This window comes from Triticum urartu, chromosome 1, assembly GCF_003073215.2.
Source record: "Triticum urartu cultivar G1812 chromosome 1, Tu2.1, whole genome shotgun sequence".
In the NCBI taxonomy this organism is placed as follows: Eukaryota; Viridiplantae; Streptophyta; class Magnoliopsida; order Poales; family Poaceae; genus Triticum; species Triticum urartu.
In genome coordinates, this window is record NC_053022.1 from 335,764,539 (window position 1) to 335,773,432 (window position 8,894).

The following is an 8,894-nucleotide window of genomic DNA, read 5'->3' on the forward strand; positions in this document are numbered from 1 at the left end:
GGTTACAATGGTAGGAGATCTTGAATATCCACATCGCCAAGCTTGCCTTCCACGCCAAGGAAAGTCCCATCCGGACACGGGACGAAGTCTTCAATCTTGTATCTTCATAGTCCTGCAGTCCGGCTGAAGGTATAGTCCGGCTACCCGAACACCCCCTAATCCAGGACTCCCTCAGTAGCCCCTGAACCAGGCTTCAATGACGACGAGTCCGGCACGTAGATTGTCTTCGGCATTGCAAGGCGGGTTCCTCCTCCAAATTCTTCATAAAAGTTTGTAAACACCAAGAGTAGTGTCCGGCTCTGCAAAATAAGTTTCCACGTATTGCCACAAAGAGAATAATATTAACACAAATCTAATCTTCTGACGTATTCCGCAGCGTGACATCACACTACGGCCAAGCCTTTATTCGAATCGTTTTCACTTTTCCACCTCAGCGTGTTTTGCGAGGCGGTTTCCTTGGCACGTCTTGTCAAAGCAGAGATCGTGTCCCCTTTATTTACGGGATTCTCGTCAATACGGACGTGGGTAACCCAACCGCGCCACTTATCACGGCGCTTGGGAGGCAAGCGAGTTTTACTAGGCTGGTGGGGACGCATAGTCGCATCCGCCCATATAAGGGGATAAGGATCCACCTTTTTACCTACGCCTTCTTCCTCCTTTGCCTATCCATCTTCTGCGCACCCGAGCTCCAGCGCCCAGGCCCGCACTTCCTACCTCAACCTTCTCCAACAATGTCCGGAGCGGGAGGCAAGTGGATGGTCTCCTCCGTCACGGAGGGCCATGTCAAAAAGCTAAGGAAGGCCGGATACTTGTCCAAAGACATCGCGCACCGGCTTCCTGAGGAGGGGCAGCTTCTCCCCACCCCAAGGCCCCATGAGAGGGTAGTATTTCTTCCCCACTTCCTCCACGGACTGGGTTTTCCTCTCCACCCATTTGTCCACGGGCTCATGTTCTACTATGGCCTAGATTTCCACGATCTGGCCCCGAACTTCATCCTCAATATCTCGGCATTTATCGTTGTGTGCGAGGCTTTCCTCTGCATCCGCCCCCATTTCGGCCTCTGGCTCAAGACCTTCAACGTCAAGCCAAAGGTGGTGCGCGGCAACCAGGCGGAGTGCGGAGGTGCCATGGCGGGCAAAATAGCCAACGTCCTATGGCTCGAGGGCTCCTTTGTGGAGACCTTAAAGGGGTGGCAGTCAGGGTGGTTTTACATCACCGAGCCACGGGATCCGAAGTGGATCACGGCCCCTGAATTTCGATCCGGACCCCCTACACGGCTCACGTCCTAGAAGGAGACGGGCTTGTCGTGGGGCGACGAAGAAGAGGTGACCAGACTGCAAAAATGCATCCAGTCCCTGGTGAACAAGCAGCTCAAGCTTGTCAACGTAGTCCAGGTCATGCTCGTCCGCCGGATCCTTCCGTGTCAAGAACGGGACTTCAATTTGTGGGAGTTCAACCCGGCGCAGCACCGAATTCTGAGCAGGCTCTTCGACACGACGTACGAAGATGCCTGGAAGGGGCTAACCAAAGGCGCGGAGGCTCCCACATCCGCCTCCGAAGACCGCGGATTCAGCTCGCAGCGTCCTGCTGGCGAGGTAAGATATTTTCATCTTTTACAGGATGTTAAGTTTTTTCATAGTTTGACTCTATGCGGGATCTAAACTCCCTCACCTTTGACAGGATTGGCAGGCGAAGTCCGGACTGATTAACTGTCCGGCTCCCTTGCCCGAAGACCCAGCCCCTGCTCTCCTAGTGAAGCTGCTGGTTCTGGCACCTTATGTGGTGCCGGAGAAGAAGGCCAAGAAGAAGAAGGCCACGGGGACTCGAAAGAGTTCCCGGCATATGGTGGTGTCGGACTCGTCGTCCGATGAGTCCGAGATGCACTCCTCCCGTGAAGACGAGGAGGAGGAAGAAGAGACCTCTCCCCCTCCAGCGGGGGAGGAAAGAAGAGGAAGGCCGCCCTAGTAGGGGAGGCCGAAGGGTCCAAGAAGAGGAAAACCCCTCCGCCAGACTACGCCCCCGACGCCGACGAGGACGAAGAGGAGTGGCCGAACAGGGCCAAGCATCTGGCGAAATCGTAAGTGTTCGGATACCAGAGTAACTCATGATATTCCTTTTGTTGCGCAGCTTTCCCTAATGTCGAATATAATCATGCAGCCCGCCCAAGGACGGGCTCGACGAGTCGTCGAGCGGCTCCCTGGATTCATCGAACGTGAATTCAGTTCCGCCCGCTGCCTCCCCCTGTGCCGCGGATGACGCCGAAGTGGCGTCGCGACAAGCTCCGGGGCAAGAGGAGGTGGTCCAGGAGGAGCCGCGAGGCGACCTCCCGGACTCCAGGAGTAAAGGGGACAAGACCCCCCAGGGCTCCAAGTCCGGCTTTAAGCCAGACACTGCGCCGAAATCATCAACGGTTCCGGAACGTGGTAGGCGAACTCCTGCCAAGAGGAGCAAGCCTACTGAGCCGGCGTCCTCCGCCCAACCGGAGGCGCTGGGCAATCTGCTGGAGGTGCTTAAGGGCGCCTCCATTGACGAGGAGCACCATACCATCATGAGTACGGTGGTCCAGAAGGTTCGGTCCGCCAAAAGCGGACTGACTGAAGCTTGTGCTAGCCTTCTAACAGGCTTTGAGGTAAGTAAAAATATGTAAAAATATTACCACATAGACAGTAGCCCGTGATGCCCTGTTTGGCGTTCGGAAAGAAAAGCCGAATAGAGGATCTATTAAATATCGCAGGAGTCTAACTAAAAAGGAGTCAATATACATATGCAGGCTTCGCTGCTGGCCACCGCCGCCCTGACTGCGGAGGTGGGTGCCCTGAAGCGGGGCCTCGAGCGGACCGAGCAAGAGCTCGGCCTTGCCAAACGGCAGCTCGAGGAGAAAGAAGGTAAGAGATACCTTATAGAAAAAATGCCTATAAGAAGACGCAATTGCAAAAAATGACAGGAGTATACTACTTATTGTAGGGGCCACAACTGAGGTGGCGACCCTCAAGCAGGCGCTGTCCGAGGCCGAGAAGAAAGCGGCCACGGAGCACACCGAGCAAGAGAAATTTGAGGCGCATGTCGGCGAGGTGCAGCAAGAGCTTCAGGCTCTCATGAAAAAACATGAGAGTTTGGAGCTCGACTCGAAGACGCGAGCGTCCGAGCTTGCTGCGGCCCTTAAAACTGCCAAATCTGCCAAGGCCGAAGCCCAGAAGGCCCTCCAGGAATTGGATGCGGTGAAAAAGATAGCGGCGGGTAAGGCATTCTCTATGGAAAGCAGACATATAAAAGTAAACTACTTGTTACTTACCCGAATCCGGAGCTCTCTAGGGGCATTCGCAGATCTTCCCCACAGCGTATCCGATGCCGCCGCATTCTACCGAGCCGAGGAAGGCAGCTCGACGGAGAAGGTGTTCTGGTCTCAGTACGCTGAGGCCGGACACCCTGTGCCCTTGAGCGACCAGCTGAAGCAGCTGGTCGAGCTCCACAAGGCGGCCGAACAGGCCCTGAAGGGCTTCATAGTTCGGCTGTGGCCTGGAGAGGCCCTGCCTGGGAGCTACTTCGGACTGGTGCGGCGGCTGGTGGAGGCTTGTCCAAGGCTCGAGGTCATCAAGCGCTCCGTCTGCATCGAAGGTGCCCGTAGGGCCCTTGCCCGTGCAAAGGTGCACTGGGGCAAGCTGGACGGTGAGAAGCTTGTGAGGGACGGGCCGCCGCCGGGGAAGGAGCATCGCAAGCCCGAGAACTATTACAAGGATGTTCTGGCTGGTGCCCGCCTTATGGCGGATGAATGTACCAAGGATGTAATTTTTGAATGAACTCGCTCGTGTTATCCTGTGCGCTGAAAACTTGTTCATATGCGCTAAGCAATGCTTGTTGAATTTAAAATATTACTTTCTGTGCGGCTGTTTATCAAAAAATTGAGAGATGGCTAGTCGTCGGCTTCTGCCTCCATGCCACTAGTGCTGGGGTGTTCGGGATAAACCTGAGCGCTCTTTTTCCCATGATTGGGTCCGTCGAGGGAGGCGATCAGCACAACGAACAAGGCAATCAGACTATAATGCTTGAACACTCTCACTTAGCCATAGAACTCTATAATTTTAAATTTTGGCGAAGCCCCTAGTATTCGGAAGACCGAGTTCGGGGCGCTATCCACGCCTTGGCCGGACAAAGCCGGTTCCTCGCTCGAAGCGGCATAAGTCTTTAAGGACTCGAAAAACCTCTCGAACAGCGACCGGTCTCTCGCCTCATCATGACAGTCGGTTTTAGCTTTCTCTACTGAGGTGCTTAGCCCAGCTCAACTGGGGCACAATCGCAATAGTTCTCCTAGTGCTACCTTAGCCGATATAGCGGAACGTAAGGCACCAAAACATAGGAGCCGGGCAAACCCAACCATTGACACAAATCATGATTCGGAGCCGATGCATATAGTGCTATAAGTTCGGGGTGCCGCACTTGTGAAAGTGCACGGACTTCTCACGCCATATAGATGGGTACTGAAGCCCCTGGCGTATTTTGCCGTACCACAGTGTACATATGCGACATGTTATTGATAAACATATATATAAAAAGAGGATAATGCAAAAAATAGACAAAAAGCTATGCATTGTTTATAGAAAGGCTGCTATGAGAGCGGAACGATACAAATAGTGCGATAAGCAAAAGAAATTGGACTATTTAACATGTCCTGGCCAGGGGCAGGCCGCGGAATTGTATTAAAAACAGGTATACTGCTCGCAATAGAGACCACCTGGGAGTTCCATAATGCGGCGTGGCTTGTCTGCTTTCCTGGATCTTGCATCGTTTGTGCGGCAGTTGAATTGCCGAACGGGTCATTTGAAGTATGGAGTCCTGAGAGTAAGAAAAAAAGGAATCCGGCAGCCCCTAGTGTGGTTTAAGCCGTATTTCGGGCGTGTCGTGATAGTGCCCCTTCCCCTGTGCCCATGGTATTTCAAGAGCGTAGTTATGTACGCGAGGCACTGGTTTCGCTATATTGCGAGGGCTAGGGTTGGGGCCGCATTGCTACGCTAGCTCAGAACGTGCCAGGCGGTCTTGTTGTAGGGTACTCCGGGCGCGCTTGATAGTGTCCGGCTTTTTGAAGGCCGAACTAGAGAACTGCCTAGAGAGGCTACTTTGTACTTCTGCTGCGAGCGCTGCCGTGTGCTCCTCCGTTCGGAGGGAGCGTTCAATGTTCCCATTGACCGTGATTACTCCTCTAGGGCCTGGCATCTTGAGCTTGAGGTATGCATAGTGTGGTACCGCATTGAATTTTGCGAATGCGGTTTGCCCGAGCAGTGCGTGATAGCCACTACCGAACGGGACTATGTCGAAGATTAACTCCTCGCTTCGGAAGTTATCCGGAGATCCGAAGATCACTTCCAGTGTAAATGAGCCTATACAGTTGGCTTCTACACCTGGTATGACGCCTTTAAAGGTCGTTTTGGTGGGCTTGATCCTCGAGGGATCTATGCCCATTTTTCGCATTGTATCCTGGTAAAGCAGGTTCAGCCTGCTGCCGCCGTCCATGAGAACTCTTGTGAGATGAAATCCGTCAATGATTGGGTCTAGAACCAATGCGGCGAAGCCGCCGTGATGGATGCTAGTGGGGTGGTCCCTTCGATCAAAGGTGATCAGGCAGGAGGACCATGGGTTGAACTTTGGGGCGACTGGCTCTATCGCATATACGTCCCGTAACGCACGCTTCTGCTCCGTCTTGGGGATGTGGGTTGCGTATATCATGTTCATCGTCCGCACTTGCGGGGTAAATCCCTTTTGTCCACTATTGTTCGGCGGCCTGGGCTCCTCCTCGTTGTCGCTATACAGCCCCTTGTCTTTGTTTTCAGCTCTTAACTTGCCTGCCTGCTTGAACACCCAACAATCCCTGTTGGTGTGATTGGCTGGCTTTTCGGGGGTGCCATGTATCTGGCACAAGTGGTCGAGTATTCGGTCCAAACTAGACGGGCCCTGAGTATTTCTTTTGAATGGATTTTTCCGTTGACCGGATTTGTAGCCTCGGAATTCGGCATTAACTGCCGTATCCTCGTTGCTGTCGCTGTTAACGCGGCGCTTTTGTTTGTTCCGACGCGACCTGTCACTTTTGTCCTTGGTATTCGAATTACCAGGGTTCTTGGTTAAGTTGTTGCTGCGAGCTAGCCAGCTGTCTTCTCCCGCGCAAAAGCGGGTCATGAGTGTCGTGAGGGCTTCCATAGATTTTGGCTTTTCCTGTCCCAGGTGCCGGGCAAGCCACTCGTCACGGATATTATGCTTGAAGGCCGCTAAGGCCTCTGCGTCCGGACAGTCGACTATCTGGTTTTTCTTTGTCAGGAACCGTGTCCAGAATTGCCTGGCCGATTCCTCTGGCTGCTGAATTATGTGTCTTAGGTCATCGGCGTCCGGTGGTCGCACATAAGTGCCCTGGAAGTTGTCAAGGAATGCGGCTTCCAGGTCCTCCCAAGAACCGATTGAGTATGCTGGCAAGCTGTTAAGCCAATGCCGGGCCGGTCCCTTAAGTTTGAGTGGGAGGTATTTGATGGCGTGTAGATCATCACCGCGGGCCATGTGGATATGAAGGAGATAATCCTCGATCCATATCGCAGGATCTGTTGTGCCATCGTACGATTCGATGTTTACGGGTTTGAAGCCCTCAGGGATTTTATGATCCATTACTTCATCTGTGAAGCATAGTGGGTGTGCGGCGCCTCTGTATTGGGCTATATCACGGCGCAGCTCGAAGGAGCTTTGTCTGTTGAGTTCGGCCCGGCCGGATTTATTGCATCCGGAGTGACGATCACTGTCACGTGACGTGGGGCGCCTGCGCGATCCGTAGATCGATCTTGTTTGCCTTGCCTTGTCCTCCAGTATGTCGTGCAGGTCGGGCGCATTTTCCCGTGCCTTAGTATGCTTGACGCGGCGTCGGGGCATGGCTTGAGTGGAGGGCCAAGAGGCCTCTCTGTCGCGGCCACGAGGTGGCCGGTCGGCCATGTCATGCGCTAGTGATGTAGGTGCTTCCTCCTCTAGTCGGGGTAGCAGCCTGTGCTTTGGGTAACTCTTGGAGGGGCGTTCGAGTTCATACTCTTCGGCCGCAAGGACTTCAGTCCATCTGTCAGCTAGCACATCCTGATCAGCTCTAAGCTATTGCTGCTTTTTCTTGAGGCTGCTTGCCGTGGCCATAAGCCTGCGTTTAAAACGCTCTTGTTCGGCGAGATCCTTTGGCACGACGAACTCGTCGCCGTTGAGGCTTGCCTCGTCTTCGAAGGGAGGCGTATAATTGCCGTCCTCAACCTCTTGGTCTGCCGCCCTCTCATGAGGGCTGGCTTCTCTGTCCTCCTGTGCTGAATCTTGCTGGAGGGGGTGTTCTTCGGCGCTATCTGGAGTAGTATTATCTCCCGTGCTGGAATCACCGTTTTTGCTTTGGCGGCATTTAGAGCGGCGCCGCTGACGCCGACGCTTGGGCTGTTTCTTAGAGGTATCGTCCCCCGCTGTTCCATCGCCATCTCCATCCTTTGGAGTGTCCACCATATATATGTCATATGACGAGGTGGCCTTCCAGCACCCTACAGGTGCTGGTTCTTGTTCGTCTCCTGCATCGTCGTCCATGCCATCGATGTCTTCGGAGTCGAAGTCAAGCATGTCGGTTAAGTCGTCGACAGTGGCTACGAAGTGGGTGGTGGGTGGGTTTTGAATTTCTTCATCGTCCGTATCCCAACCTTGCTGACCGTAGTCCGGTCAGGGCTCTCCTGATAAAGAGAGAGACTTTAGAGAATTCAGGATGTCGCCGAAGGGCGAGTGCTGAAAGATGTCCACGGCGGTGAACTCCATTATCGGCGCCCAATCGGATTCGATCGGCAGGGGCGCGGGGGGCTCGGAGTTCGGAGAGGAATCCGGCTCCTCGGAGTCATGGGCCATGCGGAGTGCGGGGCTGGAGTTCAGCTCGATCGCCTCTGAGATTGTAGCCCCTGAGGCAGCGTCCAACCGTTGATCCTCGATTGGCGCAGTAGGCTCCGAATCAATGGTCGGAACCGATGCGTGTGCGGCCTCCAAGGCGCTGTTCGGCGGCAGAGCTATATCATGCCCATCGAGACAGTGCGGCGCGCTTGGCTGTGGCTCGAATCCGTCGAAGATCAAGTCCCCGCGGATGTCAGCCGTGTAGTTTAGGCTTCCAAACCTGACCTGATGGCTAGGGGCGTAGCTTTCGATCTGCTCAAGGTGGCCATAGCGAATTGGCCCGCAGTGCGAAGCGGCCGAAGACGAAGATCTGTCCGGGGAGAAAAGTCTCACCTTGGACTGCATCGTTGTTGATGATCGAAGGAGCCATCGGGCCTAAAAGCGACGCCACAGAGGAACTCTCAATGAAAGCACCAATGTCGGTGTCAAAACCGGCGGATCTCGGGTAGGGGGTCCCGAACTGTGCGTCTAGGCCGGATGGTAACAGGAGGCAAGGAACATGATGTTTTACCCAGGTTCGGGCCCTCTTGATGGAGGTAAAACCCTACGTCCTACTTGATTAATATTGATGATATGGATAGTACAAGAGTAGATCTACCACGAGATCAAGGAGGCTAAACCCTAGAAGCTAGCCTATGGTATGATTGTTGTATATGAAGTTGTCCTACGGACTAAAACCCTCCGGTTTATATAGACACCGAAGAGGGTTAGGGTTACACAAAGTCGATTACAATGGTAGGAGATCTTGAATATCCGCATCGCCAAGCTTGCCTTCCACGCCAAGGAAAGTCCCATCCGGACACGGGACGAAGTCTTCAATCTTGTATCTTCATAGTCCTGCAGTCCGGCTGAAGGTATAGTCCGGCTACCCGAACACCCCCTAATCCAGGACTCCCTCAAAGGGGGAAGGGGAGAAGGAAGGAGAGGGAGGAAAGGAGGAAAGGGGGGCCGACCCCCTAGTCCAATTCGGT